The sequence below is a fragment of the Chaetura pelagica genome, unplaced genomic scaffold (genome assembly GCF_000747805.2).
Source record: "Chaetura pelagica isolate M959 unplaced genomic scaffold, ChaPel_1.0 scaffold83, whole genome shotgun sequence".
Classification (NCBI taxonomy): Eukaryota; Metazoa; Chordata; class Aves; order Apodiformes; family Apodidae; genus Chaetura; species Chaetura pelagica.
In genome coordinates, this window is record NW_009952893.1 from 110,081 (window position 1) to 126,127 (window position 16,047).

Below are 16,047 nucleotides of genomic sequence, written 5' to 3' on the forward strand. Positions count from 1 at the left end.
TAATACATAGATTTGAAGGACCAGATATTACAGAACACCTTAGGTGAAAATGCTTCTGGGAAGCTGGGTCATTTCTATAATGTTGGTTGGGAGTCTGAAGTGCCGTGCACCAACTACTTGCAGGGAGTCCCCAAGTCACAGGGCTTGATTGTCCTCAGAGGAAGCTCTGGGCATCAAGCAGCCTGATTTCCAGAGGTGACAGTTAAGCATGTCACTTCAGCCAGCCCTGGTGAAAGTGCCAGTCCTGCTGTGTAATCTGTGCATCTGGCAGATGGCATACATGATTCGTATTGATTAGTGAAGGGTCTAAAGGATATCGGCCTAAGAGCAGAGCAGAAGAGATGCCATCAGACATCTGGGCAGCCACCTGCAAATACTGCAGAAGGGATCTTCCCATGTCCTTATCATAGACACCTCAAAAGTTGTTGTGACTTACATTAACTACAGGCTCTGCCAGATAATCTGTTAAGTCCTCATTTCTTCTCCCTCCCTTCTCCCTTCCCAGGACAGAATAGGTGGTAGAATAATAGAATAATTTTGCTTGGACATGATCTCTAAGGTCATCAGGTCCAATTGTTAACCCAGCACACTGCCAAGTCCACCAATAAACCATGTCCCTAAGCACCACTCCTGCATGTCTTTAAATACCTCCAGGGGTGGTAACTCCACTGCTTCACTGGGCAGCCTGTTCCAGTGCTTGAGAACTGTTTCAGTGAAGTTTTTCCTCATATTCAATATAAATCTCCCCTGGCACAACTTGGAGCCACTTCTTCTTGTCCTATTACCTGGAAGAAAAGACCAACACCCCCCTCACTACAACCTCCTTTCAGGTAGCTGTAGAAAGTGATAAGGTCTCCTCTCAGCCTTCTTGTCTCCAGGCTAAACAACTCCAGTTGCCTCAGCCACTCCTCATAAGACTTGTACTCTAGACCCTTCACCAGCTTCATTGCCCTTCTCTGGACTCACTCCAGCCCCTCAATGTCCTTCTTGTAGTGAGAGGCCCAGAACTGCACACAGTATTTGTGGTGCAGCCAGAGTCACAAGATTTCATACAAGAGTTACTGCAGCCAATGGCAGCACAGAAGGTGGCATTTTTAGAAACCATGAAGACTAGTCAATTCTTATTGTATATAATATACATAATGTATTATTGTATAGCTAGTATCTACACAATATACAAATGTCTATAGTGCATCAAGTAGAGGTTTCTGATGAAGTTCTTGTTAATGAAATTACAGAACAGGATGGAAAAAAGTGAAACCTGTGAGAAAAGGTAGCCAAAGGGAGGAAAAGGTAACAGAGGAGACATTACCATGTAAAACTAGTAAAATATATAAGTAAATATAAACGTTTTTGTTTCACTGTGAAACCAGTTGGTTTCTAATCTGAAAAAACTCATCTTTCACAATTCAATTTCAGGTAAATTTAGCTCACTTCTTACAGGAATCTCTTTGCTCTTCGTAATAATTCCACTACTATCCTGGTCAAAATGGAAATGTGGGGATGGGAAAGGGGGACTAGAAGTCGATGTCTGCCTTGCTGAATTTCACTCCTGATAAAAGACATTGAAGAATATTTATGTGGCTGAACTGCATTGCAGTTTGTATCTTTTCTCTCTGTGGAGCAACAGACTTCAGAAAAATATGAAATACTGATCAGCACTTCTTCTTGTCTACGCAGAAATATTGTAATGTGACGTGACCCTCTCATCATGAGAACTGGGGTAAATGAAAGCCAAACCAGTGCAGGACTTTGTGTAATGCTACTCTCCCCAAGGGTTACAGCTAGAGTGTCACACCAGGGCCAGCAAGCCCAGTCCTGCAGAGCAGGGAGCCAGGCTGGAGGTAGCATTGCAGGCAGCTGCTCTAAAGGCCAGGAGAGTCTTACCAGCTTTCTGCTTCTTTGAAACTTGTGGTTGCTACTTATCACTCTCTTATGATTGGGCCATTCTTATCTAATCTGTAAGGACTAGGAAGTGTCCGTAGTAAACCTGGTTTTGTGCCTCTGCAGGGAACTCAGGTCCCTTCACAGCATCCCAGTGCTGGTGCCAGGAGCACTGCAGGGTTGATGCCAGCACAGAGCGTGCTCTGGGCCAGAGAATGACTGAAAAGAGACAGTCAGTTTCATTGTTGTTCAATGGTTGTGCCCAGCACTTCTGAGCTTAATTTGGTGTATAACTGACTATAAAAAAACTTTGTATCCTAACTCAAGTCTGCCACCCTAGCAGCAATCATGCCCTTTAGTAGTGATTTCCCTGCCTGTTTCCTCTTCCTTATTTTCAGGCAGTTTACTAAGCTTCAGAAGGAAATGCTTCTTACATAAAGATGGTATGTGAATTTCCCCTAGCCAGCAAAAACCACCATCAAAATCCCCTTTTAGAAAATGGGAATGTGGTGGATGGAGCTAGGGCTGTATCACAAGTTTATCTTTCTAATTCTATGTATGAGGATGAATAGTAGGAAGAGGGGAAAATCGTGAAATGGAGAATTACATGAAGAAGTTTGTGGGCAAGAGAAAGTAGTGTAATTCATTTAACAAAGAAATCAAGTAAAATTTGGGATGAATAATTTGTCCAGATGAAGATACTCTACAGGCTTTTAATGAGAGGCTTTGTATAATTTCTGACGAGGAATTGTATACTAGAGTATTATCCCTGAATCACAGAAACACATAATTTTTTTAGTTGGGAGGGACCTTAAAGATCATCGAGTCCCAACTCCCCTACATGGGCAGGGACACTCCCACCAGAACAGGTTGCTCAGAGCCCCATCCAACCTGCCCTTGAACACCACCAGGGATAGAGCCCCCACAACATCTCTGGGCAGCCTGTTTCAGTGTCTCACCACCCTTACACTGAAGAATTTATGCCTGATCTCTAACCTAAATCACCAGAGCACTGTAAAGAGCTCAGTGTTACTGAGGTTTAGCTAGTCATTCTTGGACCTGCTAGTAGAGGCTGAGTAAACAGAAATAAACATGATGCCTGTCCTTGTGTGCCATACCTTTACACCTCAAAATATGTCATTTTGGCTGACGATGTAATCAGACACAGAACCGTAGCTACTTATCTCCTGTTAACACTAAATTACTTTGCTTTTAGCCTGAAGATGTAAAATCATCAAGCAATCATGATAACACAGCTCCTGCATTTGAGCAAGCTTGGAGTTCATTAGCCTGTGTGCATTCATGGAAAGCCTGTGATATTTTATCAGCAAAACATTTACAGTAAAGAGCTAAGTACCAAAGTAATCCATATTTTCAAGTATTTACAAAAGAAGTAGTTTCTGTTGTTTAAGCTGGAAATGGGGAGATTTCAAGGAACTTAGTTGTAACAACACATAAGAAAGGTGCAACCTTTCCTTTAAACACACTGTGAACTGTTCACATCCCACCCACTCTCACTCCTACAGAGTGTAACCTGAGAAGCATGATACAAAATACAATGTGGAAAACAGATGTCTGGATCTCGACCTGACCTTGAACAAGTAAAGGAAAGGCAAAAATGTGTTTAGCATAGGAGATTGGAAAATAAATGTGAAGGAATTACTTCACAAAAGGCATTCTTATAAAAAAAGTAAATCAACAGAACTGCACCAGTTCTCAGAATGAGAAGGGGCTGATGGTACAGTCTTAGTACAGCCTTACTGCATTTCTAAAGTTTGGCTTCAATAAACTCAGACCAGTCATTCCAATAATTTCCATTTCATTGAAAGGTGGAAAGCATGTGACCAAATAAAAATATTTACACATCTCTACATCTGAGCTAGTTCCTTTGGTTCCTTGGTTCCTTTTGCAGTCATTGGAGGAGAATGGGCAATGAGTGATATAAGATGAAATTTCTAGGTGACAAAGTTATATTTGAAATAGAATTTACAACACATTTCTATAGTCAGAACATTTTGAAATAAATTTATAATAGAAACAGAATTTTAGTATTATTCCTAAACATAGGAGACAAATTCTGCCTTTTCAATGTCCTGTTCTTCCCTGGGAGGGAAGAACAAACAGGATTGTTTTTTTTCCTCCTACTGCTTATATCACTTCTGTTTTTGTTTCTGAAATGCATTACTGCACAAGTGCCGGCAGATGAGAAATACTAAATCATTACAGCTTTGCCTCGTGTATAAGGGTGTGTTTCATAAGAGAGGCTGTGACACAGTTAACTAGCAGAATACTCCACTAATTGCACTTCATAATTGTAATCTCAGTCCCACTATGCACAGCATGGAAAGAATGAGAAATTAAATAATCTGAAACAGCAAGCTTATGGGTTGTTTATTTGCCTTCTTGTTTCATTTAAATCTGTATGCAAACCCAGAATAACTTTGCACATTTTTTCTCAGACATCAATACATCCATTCCCAGGGCTCTGGTTCCTCCAAAATCAGGCAGTGAACCTCATCAAATTGTCCATGCACACAAAAAATGGTTCTGTAGAAGTTAATTCTGTCGTTCAGCCTCTGGAGAATGGCATTGGTTTCAGTAGCATTGTGGCCAGGAAAACTGTCAGTAACTGTCTAAAAGGCTCAAGCCCAAAGTCTCTAGTGCTACATGATGCCACAAATGAATTAATGTCTTTAACTGAAGAATCAAAGAACCAAGACATCCTCAGACTATCAGAGGAGTTAGCAAGTGGCAAATACTGAGATATTAAGGACAAGAATTTAAAAGTCCTGATCTGGTTTTTACTGAGAACAATATTATTGTAAACAGCTCAGTGGAAAGAAATTTAAGGTTGTTAGCATTTGTAGGTTGGTAGGTTTTGAAGTAGTGCCAACGAGTTCATGACTGCTTATAGAAAGCACATGAGCACTGCAGGAACACCAGAGGGAGACTGCTGTGCACACCCTGGTGTCTGCTTAGCATCACCCCTGAGGTGACAGGTGCATGCAACAGAATGAATGAGGTTTCAGGTGGTCATCTCATAAGCAGAATATTTCTAAATAAAAGCACTGGCCCCAGGAACTGATGCCAGAAGTATGGAGAACCAGCTTAAGGATTTTTTGCTACAGTTTGATGAGTACTGCAAATATGTTAAAGGAACTAATGTAGAGGACGAGAGAGCTGCCTGTGCCTGAGACACCAATTCATCACCTCAGCTTTGCTTAGGGCATGGTACATCTTTTTCTAAGGAATTTAACAGTGATGAAACAGGAAGCTACTGGCATGAAGGAGTTACTGTCAGATACCAATGATGGAAAACCAAGATAAAATATGAAAGGAACAGTTTGTCTAACCACTGCAACACTGGAACTATAAAAAATGAAAGAATATGCAGGGAAATGAAGAACAAAAAGGCTAACCAGAGAAGTCAGGCTGGAACTAGAAAATACGCCAGGCAAAAGATGGAACCTGCATGGCTTCCCAACACCATTACTGCACTGAAGGGGAATTATTGCAGGAACATGCAGTGACTTGAGTTCACTCTACACAGGCAAACTATTTAATGGGAAAAGCCAAGTCAGAGCTTATTAAGCCCTGTTTGCATGGAGTTCAGAACAAACAGCACAAGTACTGCATATCAGTACAAAAATATTTATCACTTACACAGACTCGACCCAGACTGACTTTATAAATTGTTAATAAATAGTGCCAAGACCTACCAAAATACTAAGTCAGCTTAATGATAAACTAAAAGCTTTCCATTTCCTTGCCTTGAAATAACAGCTCCCATGTGTTTTATACAGTTATTACCTTTGGGGAATTTAGACTTTCATAAGTGCTTTGGCTATTTACTTTATTTGCTGGGCTGTAATGTGAAGAAAGTTGAAAAGGCAAAACTGGTTTGTGTTTAGAAGTGCCTAGCAATTTGCAAAGGAAATAGTAAATTAAAAAAAAAAAAAAAAAAAAAAAAGAATAAGTCTGTTACTTCTAATAATGCAGGTAGATGCTTTCCCTCTAATTTAGCTGCCAGTCTAAGCACGCTCCCAGAGAATTTTTAGCTGAGCAACCCAGTTTGCCAAGTGTAATTGTTTAAATTCCTCCCGAGGGAAGGCAGGTATGTCTGCAAGCCTGCAAAGAGTCACCTTGGACAGGTTTGCCATTTCTATTGTTTATTCAGGCTACTTTTGGGTCTTGGCAAGACAGGCCAGGGGAGATGAGCTTGTGCCTTACAGAGCATGTCTGCCTGGGGACAGGCCCCATCACAGCCTATCGTAGGCTCAGCCCTCACTGAGGGGGCCTGACCTTGTGCTCTGAGAGCTGCTGAGTCCCCAGGCATGGGTGTTGGGCTCTGCTGGGTTTCACACAGTTGGGAGGTTAATATCCAGGAGTGGCTGGAGGAGAGTCAGCTTGTTACCGTGGACAAGGTGGCCTGGGAGGAAGACCTTGCTTTTGGCTCACTAGGCCAAGTACACTTTTCTTATGAAATCTTCCTGGGATAAAATCTACTAACAGCCTCATGAGGAGGGAGCAAAACCCTACACAACTATGATCACGAGGAGTGTTTCTGGCAGCTGGTCTGACACCCCAGGATGATGCTTGCATGGATTGGACTTTGATTCATCTATTAATATTTCTTTCCTTCCTTCTTGGCGAGATGACAGAGACTGTAGATTTTGGACAGAGGCAGACTCACTCCATCTGTGCTCAAAGTTAAATCAAGTCCTATCTCAGGGTCTTCTGTGGGCTGCCCTGGAGTCCTGGGAGTTTGAAAGGCGGCGCTGAGACCCTGCTCATAAACCCCATCCCCAGGAATTACAGCTCTGGCCCAGCACTGCAACTTCCCTTTCTCCTCCTCTCTTCCAGGTCAAACAAGTGCCTGCCATTGTTACACAACATAACCATAATCCTGCACACTATACTGACAGTATTTTACTTGTGTGTGAGAAAAACAGCAATCTGCCTTATATTTTAGCAACATTACGAGCACCCTAGGTGCCATCCAAGGGCAGAAGCTGAGTCTTGGTGCAGAATCACAGCTATTTATTATTCTAAAAGCCCTGTTACGATCCCATCTGCTGTTTGTTTGTTGCAGCATTGTCAGATTTGAAAATGTAGGAGAGGAAAATAGAAGCTACTGAACCTAATGAGGCTGTTTTATGGGCTGAATTTCATTAACGTATTCTTTTAAAATGGGTTTAACTAGGGCTTTTTAGAGGATTTTGCCAAATCGATTATTTAAACAGGCAAAAGACGGTAGATACCAAATGAAGCAAACACCTAAATCCTCAGAAAATTAACTGTTAATATAACTCCTTTTCTTTTGCAGTTTTGCTTCTGTTGCCCGTGCTTAAAGAGATGTATGCAGCAACTTGTGTAATTAAAATGACTTCATGAATTAGAAAGAGAAACTCATCTGAGAGAGCTCATCTAAGTACCAACCCTGTTTCTGTCTTCAGATAGACCTGAGCTTAGAGGGTGACTCTGGGGCATGTTCATCCCTGAAATCATTCAAACACTGCTGGGGAGGTGTTGGCAGCAAGAAACAGGCCAATCTGGCAAACATCATCATTTTCCAGCATCATTGAAATGCAAGAACTTGAATTAAGGGAAAGTGCTTTCCAGGAAAACAATGTACAGCTTTAAACAAGCAAAGTAAAAAATGCAGTGTCATCTAATTCCTTTATTATTTTAAATCCTCCCAAGGCTAAGGTGGTGAACTGGGTAGACAGGAGTTTGTTTAATATCAGTGTGAATCGCTCTTTTCAATCTTCTTCTTTGTAAGGGAATGGGGCTGCAGGAAAAGCTGTTGATCGGGCCAGCCTGTAAGAACTCAGAGCTGAATGGGAACTTGGACTGTAAACTGAAATATGTTACTCTTAAAAATCTTTAACAATCCTGAACAGAGGAAACCAGAAGAGCTGGCTGAATGCAATTCTCAGCCAGGCTGAGAAGTAGCTAAAGCAGCAAAGCTCTGCTCCCTGTCTCTCCCATCGACAGACAACCTTTCCAGTTTAGAGGACTGTGAAGCCACCTAATGAGGAGGCTCAGTCCATGCTGCGAGCTCTAACAGAACATGATTGAATTTCCTTTTTACTGCTTCACTGCTGTTGCTGTGCAGTGACCTGTGGAGTTTATTAATAAACTGCTGTGCCCATTATTGTTCCTCATTACAATAGATGGTACCAGAGCCCTCCCCCTCCTCTTCTCTTCAGCAGATTCAATCACTTTATCTTGGCAATATATTAGTAAATTAGTACTATAACTGAGAAACCTTATATATTCAACTGTCTGAAAGACAGACTGCTTGCCTACTTCTACAAGATTGAATTTAGCACTGTTAAATACAGATGCTGTGCAGGGCACACAAGTTGTGTAATTATTTCCACAAACTGTTTTCTCTATTAAGGAAAATTTTTAATTCTTTTTTCCTCACTGCCCTCCTCAGAGGGTAAGAATTCTCATAAACACAGCCTTCAAATAATCATGTTTTTACTACCAGTACATAATTTAATTTAAAAGGAAAGGAGGGGAAGTTTACAGGGTTCTTATTATCCTACTGTTACATTTCATGATTAAATGCGTTAAAGTAATAATTCAGAGAAAAAGGGTACTGCTAAAGGCAGGAAAGTTTACAGTGTAAACACTTAGTGAGCCATGCTGGATAGCCAGGCCTCTTATCTTGTGAAAATGATTTATAGAAAACAACTTGATTGTCTTTTCAGCCCTACTACCACTGGGTGATTAGATGAGAGCTTTTTGTTGTTATGACTGTCTATTTTAACTAAACTTAACTCCATCTGCTTTTCATTTAGCAACCACCACCTCTCTCAGGCAGGCAGCTGCCAGGTAAAGAACAACCTGGAGGCTGATGCTGTTGGGGGTTTGCAGCTCTTGGTTCAGCTCCATGGCCTCCCACAGGCTTCCTGCCAGCAAGTCTGACATCATTTAATCCCTCAGCAATGTCTGCTGAAATAGCTCCTCCATCTTTGCTTATTCAGACTACAGATTTCTCAGGCAGGGTCTGTTTCGTTAGACTGAATCTGCTGGATGTTCAGCCATTAATGGAGTGCAAATACTATAGACAAGAATAGCTGGTAACATTATGTTTATGTTGCCTGATAACGCAGTTGAAAATGGTGTTAGCAGGCGTGCCTGGAGGACCTGAGCATCATTTAGGTCTTATAACTTTCATAGGTGGAGGAGAAAAAGAAATAAACATCTTCTGAATTGTTTTACTTTAGCTTGAAGGAGGATCTTTACAGCAAAGACTTCAGTCTTTGCAACTGTGTTTGGAAATGGCATTTGGGGAAGAAATACAAGGAGAAAAATCTAAAAATAAGGACACCCTCTTTCTGTAATTTTTCAATGCATGAATGACTGCCATCTCTGCTTTCTCATGTTCACATATGTAATTGCCTTTAATTTTGATGCTTTCCCAACTGCAAGTTAAATGATGTAAAGCCCTTTGGACTAAATTCTGCTTTTAGAACCACTGAAGTCCTGTGAGATAGTGACAGAGGTGTGTTTGCTGGTACTTATGAGGACAGAATCTTTCACAAGGGAGCTGTAAATTAAGGTATATGTTCAATCTGGATGGGGGAGAGAAGGGGATATATTTATGTGTGTTCTAGAAGGAGAGACAAACACCTTAATTGGTCATCTTGAGGGTCTGAATATTTACATTTGACATGAAGGAGACCCAAAAGCCTCAGGCTCTGCAATGGGGCTCAAAGTCAAACAAGAAGGCTTCCTGTGAGGTACATGGCACATAACACAGTCAGAAGTAGGAATGGAAAGGGCACAAACCAGAGTAATTATCTCCCATAAATCCCTGCATTTTATTCAGAGATAGACATCTGCCTGTGCAGGGTTCACAGCTCAGACCTTTCACCCAAACTAAGGGCTTAATTACCTTTCTTTTCAAAGAGAAAAAGGCATCCTGTCCCTCCAAGGGCAAAGGAGAAGGGTTCTCATCTACCCTTAGCATAGTGGGTCCTCTTACACTATACCCCAGCAATCCAGGCTCAGGCCCTCCATCCCCAGGTGAAGATTTTAAGACCCAGGTCTCCCAGGACTAGTTTGCATCATCACATGCCCTCTCAGCACCCTGACTCCCAGGGAACGAGAAAAACTATTCACCATAAAGCAAAAAGTAACCATTTAGCTTAGGAATTACAGCCACCACTTGACACTAGGGAAAGCTGAATTCTAGTCCTTTCACTGAATGATTAATATAACATAATATAACCATGCAGTGGGGACTGGGTAGCACATAATTTACGCTTCAGGGCACTGTTTCTCAGCAGGCAGGTGGGTGGGGGGTTAATCCTTAGACTTTATTCCCAGAGCCTGGCTCAGGAAACCTACTGCAACATGGATTTTATATTTTTCTCCCCTTTCAGGGCTGGACCCTGAATGTTGCCGTGTCTTTCTTCCCCTGGAGGCACCGTCCAGTTCCTTCCTTCAGTTCCTCTCCTGACTAGGAAATGTAGTCCTATAGCTTGTCCTATGACAAGCCACAGGGAGTGAAGGCTAAAAACGTTAGTTGAAACAGATCAAACCATGGGCTTGTACACACAGCTGAAAGGAAGGAGGGAAGTAACTTCAGGGAAGTTACTAAAAGTGAATGTTTTTAGCTTAATAAAAGGAAATGTGTGCTGGGGAAAACCATTTCCCTGTTTAGTCTGTTTTCAACTAGCTCCATAAGCTTTCTAATTTCATCCAGGGCTACACCCTCAGGCCAGGATATTTAAGTTTCTAAAGACAGTGGAAAACAAGGATCAAAATAGAGACACACAGACACTGCAAATGCCTTTAAAGTCAACTAAAAAGGGAATGGAGTGCAAGACAGGCAAGAAATTCTATCTGCCCAGAATATTTCGTTTCCTTCTTTGCTGCAACCATGTGCTGTCATTCTTCTAAAATGAGCTATTTAATTGAAAAACTTGATTGCACCATGCACACTTTTGGGGTGCTCAGACAATATACTGAATTTTTACTGTAGCAGCTATGAGATAGCTTTATGTCCTTTTTAAACAGAGGTAAAGAAAGATATAAGGCCCAATAATAACTCTTACATCTTTTTCTGTATCTGGATTATCCTCCTACTTATGAATGCAGCATATGCAGTGCGACCTAAACAACTGTTCACATGTCACAAAATACTGCCTCTGTTTCTTGAAAGCCCTGTGGTAGGTGTGAGAGGGAATAAGGAAGGAAGAATAACTGGCTGATATACATAGGCTGAGATATATCACATCTGCCTTGTTCTATTTTTACACAAAGAAGGAGGTCTTACCTGAATAAGAAGCTGTTTCACCATTTCGCTATTTAGCAGCTTTCGCATTCCTATGCAGTGATTGTATTTCTGTGTACCTGGGTGGAATTGCCTGTCCAAATGCTTCAGGCTTGAAGGAAGACCTTCAGAATGAGGAGCTTTGTGCTGGAAGAAGTTTCATTGCCTCACCCACTGCTCCTTTCCTTATTTAACTGAAGTGAAAATGTGGACTCCATTGAGCTGCTGCAAACTGTAATGATGTTAAGGAGAACTTCTCAGCTTCCCATTGAAATAATTTCAGATGGCAGGGTAATGAGCAGGATGGTAAGGGCTCATTTGTCTTAATGAGTTTGTTGTGGAAACTAAGGTTGAAGCTAATCTCACTTTACTAACAATTTTTCTGAAGATAGGGTAACTTAATCATGACTAGAAAGAACTTAAAGTTGATGCTTAAACCAAAACCAATGTGATTTATGTTAGTGACACTGTGCAATGAGAAATACTTAGGATCACTCCACTGCAGCTCAGTTGTATCAGAACTCTGTCCCATGGATCTTAAAAAATTATAAATTGTGTTTCTGTCATTATTTACTGTCTACTCAAGGTTAGAAGACTCATTCCTTTTTTATGTTCACAGGAAGATGTGAAGTTAGGAAAAAATGTGCAAAAAAGGGAAGTCTTTTCTCCATTTCCTTAAGCTGTGGTGCAGAACAGGGAATTCTGCTCAAAAAGAACCTCCAAATCTCCATGTGATACTAGTAAAATCTGTGCATGGTATATAGAGAAAACATACATCAACAAAAGAGCCCTAGTTTTACAGAAGAGAATTTTTCATATATACATGAGAAAAGCAAGGCAGATCAGCAAGGCAGCAAAATCCTCTGCCACAAAAAGGGTTTTTGCTTATCTTGATCTGAAAATTGTTAAAACATTGGGAGCATTGGCAGTTTCCCAGGCATCTGTCTAGAAAGATCAATACAAAAAGGTGACTGGAGTAAGTGACACTAGAGGAAAAAAGAGGTAAAATCTCTTATTTAATCAGAAAAAAACACATTCGTTCTTTTCAAAAAGTAGTCTATCTCATCTATCAAATACACGTGTAAAACTATAACTTTGGACACTTAAAAAATCAGGTAAGTAATTCTGGAACTGTTAACAGTTTTGTCATGGAGGAATAGTGAAGTACAGGAAGGATGGGAAAGGGTGAACATGCATTTTAAAAGAGGGGAGAGGCAAAGAAGGGAGAAAGAAAAGGAAAGGGATCAGGGAAGTATAGAGCAGGCAACTTCATTTTCCAGAAAACTTCTGGAAAAACTATTTTAAAAATTTATATTTATCTTAAAATCATAAAAGTAAGAACCAGCTGATTCAAATTCATTAAGAGCAAATAAATGGTGTTTCATTTTGTGACAAGATGTCAGGTCTTATTACTAAGGTGTGAGATACAGATGTGCTATAATTTGACTTTCATAAGACTTCAGTGCTGCTTAGCATAACATTTTCATAAGCAAGAAAATACAGTCAAGAAGCAACTTCTACAGAGTAGTGCAAAACTGAATGGGTAACAATTTTATTTATTTTTACCATTGCCTAATTGCTAAAAGGGGCTAGTCTGTCAAGAGATTTCCACTGTTTTCATGCAGTGTCTCACTCTAGTCAATAAGATATTTTTTGGCTTGTATATATAAATCATGCATAAAGTAAGGTAGACCAAACGAATTGTGCTCTTGTGAGAGAAGATAATTGTACGTTATAAAGTTTCATGATGTGCAGCAGTCCTGTGCTACTCAGCATGGGTAAAGGCTCGGCTGGAGTGACATGTCCGTTTGGCACATCCCTTTTCAGAAAAGATCTGGAATACATGGAGAACTGGCAGGAGAAGAACTGCAAGAATATTGAGAGAGAAAAGTGGAAAAACCCTGTTTACCACTACAAATAATGTGGAACCCATTTATTTAATGACAGTAATGAAGGGGAGAAACATGTTTTTGCCATCTCGGTGGTGGATAAGTCAGGTGTAACTTGAAAGATGGAGTTAAGCTAGATGTGAAAAAAGTGTTCTCACAGAGTGGACAGTGAAGCAATGGGAAAGAGGGACGTGGCAAAAGGTGAAGCCTCCAGCACTTGTAGTCTGCCACAGCATCACTAGGGAACACAAAGATGATTCTGCCATGGTAAAGAAAATGAAATAGGTGGGTGGTTCTGCAGTTTCTTTCCCCAGATAGTTTTCCATGGTGTTTGATTGCCACAGCAGAAGCTGAGATGAAACAGATGGATGGAGCTCGGTGATTTTTTGCCAGTCGTCTTCAGGTGTCTGCACTGACCAAAAGGTCTGCTTTGGGCTCTGATGCTCATTGTTTTACAGCCTTGGCAAGAGAAAAGAACCTTCTAGTGAAAGGAGGTTAATATTTTTTTTCACTTTTATACCATTCCAGTCCAGTGACTACAGTGCAAACAAGACTCAGTTTTTGATATAACTTATTCTGTTTTCTCATCATCAGGTTGGAGTTTTCACTATTTCAAGTTTTCAAATATATTGCTTTGCAGTTTATTGTCATTTAATTTATCTTCCAGCAACACACAAACCGTTAAAAAATATTTTTAAACCTGTGGTTTTAGTCTAGTGAAAGTATAATAGGATCATAGAATGGTTTGGGTTGCAAGGGACCTTAAAGATCATCTAGTTCCAACCCCCCTGCTTTGGGCACGGAGACTTTGCACTAGACCAGGTTACTTAAAGTCCTACCTTCCCTGCCCAACCTCTTGCACAATGGGATTGAGATCTCTTGTGCCCTAATTAAAATGTTTTTAACATTTATCTCCTGGCTCTCATCCACTCCTTTACAGTTCCCCAGGGCAGTTTCCCAGGGGATCCAGTGCATTAGGAGCCTAAAAAGTTTGTCTTTCTGAGGTTTAGGGTCCTGACTCTGCTTCTTACTCATCCTATACCCCTCAAGATTGAGAATTCCACCAGGGCATGGTCACCCCTGACTGAGCTACTTCCAGTATTGACCTCACCAATAAGTTTTCCCACATTAATGGGCAACAGGTTCAGCAGCGCATCTCCTCTGATCAGGCTTTCCATCACCTCTACTAGGAAATTGTTTTCAACACACCCCAGTTGTTTCGTGGATTTCTTGGAGTTTGGGGTGCCACTTTTCCAGCAGATATGTAGGTAGTAGAAGAAGTCCCCTAACAGGATCAGGGCCTGAAAGCATGATCCTTCCTGCAGTTGAAGAAATAATTTTTCATGAACCTCCTCTTTCTGACCAAGTGGCCTGTAGTCTTGTTTGTTGGCTTGGTCTCTAACTTCCACCCATGAGTTTTCAGGCTGTACGTTGCTGTTCTTCAAAGGTATCTCTGTGCAATCAGTCTCAGTTTTGGCAGAGAGGGAAGCTCATCCACCTCTCCTTTCTTGGTGGTCCCTTCTGAATAGTTTAAAGCCATCTATCACAACACTCCAATCGTGTAAATCACCCCATCAAGGTTTAGTAATAGCAATCAGGTCATAGCTTTCTATCTGTGCAGTGGCTACCACCAGCTCTTCTGGTTTGCTTCCAGTGCTGCACGCATTGGTATAGAGGCACTTGAGCTGGACTATTTACCACATCACCTTTTTGGAGAAGCTCTTCTTAATTCCCTTGAGGCAATTAATAGGTGTTTCCCTGTTGCTTCCTAATGCCTCAGCAGCCCCTGCTCTTCTCTAGTGTTTAGAACTGCATCTCCTTCTTCCATTAAGTCTAGTTTAAAGCTTTGTGTTTTAAGTCCAGACAGCTTGTTAACCAGGACACTCACAGAAAAATATGCCCCTGCAAGGAAGACAAAAATCACTGCCAGATCTAGATCTTACCAGGAATCCCTGGTTTTGCTCAACCCTCCGTTTGTGTATCAGGTAAGTGGCTGGTATTAGATACTGGAAGAAAAAAGTGTAGAAAAAACCTCATGGTGAATGATTATGAAACAATTTACCTAAGAGGAAACTTTCTTCCCTGCTCCTCACCTTCAAGCTGTGTTTGGAAGGTGTTAGTGGAGGCTGCATGACCCGACCTTTTGCATAGTGACTCAGCATTACATTGCCTACAGTTCTTTGTAAAGCAGCCACAAGGTGAAGTCTGTTTTCTTCTCTGTAGAAATAGGGGCAGCAGATGGCTTGTGGAAGAAACTAAACTACATTTCAGGTCCTCCTGGGACTTGTTTAACTCAGCCCTCCACATAAATAGTCAGATTGTGTTTACTTGCCAGTGAAGAAAAACCTGTTTTCAAGTTCTTGTATTTTCAGAAGACATAAATATCAGCAAAGGTTGAGATAATGATCAAGTTTTAGTAAATGAGTAAAACCAACCACTAAATTGCAGAGGGAAGATAATAATATCAGTAATTCTATTGTGAAAGGCTAAAATAAGGACAGAGAATCCATTTCATCTGCTTTCTGAGATTTTACAGTAAAAAATCTTAGCCTGCTGTATTCAGATCTGAGGTGGCAATGAGCAATCAGGCCTTTAGTTTCAGGCTCTCTGATCAATTTATTTAATCTTTATGTGACTGGTACATTTTTAAATAAATTTACTTTGGTGTATTTAACAGACATTACCAGAAAATGACCTGCACAGGCTTTACATATCTTTGTAATGGTGAACTGAGCTTGCTAAAGTGTCAGAAATCTGTCACTTCAGTGTCTACTTGTAGTCTATAATTAAGGCACAGGAAATAGTCTGTGTTTTTCAATGCAGGCTGATATGAATTACGTATTTTCTCAAACAATAAACTAAGTTCATACATATTTTCATCTAAAGCTCATGTTACAAATTTATCTGACACAGGACTGTCAGGTTAAATTATCTTCCAAAGGGTCATTCAAAGGGATGTATAAACAAACATCCAAAAGG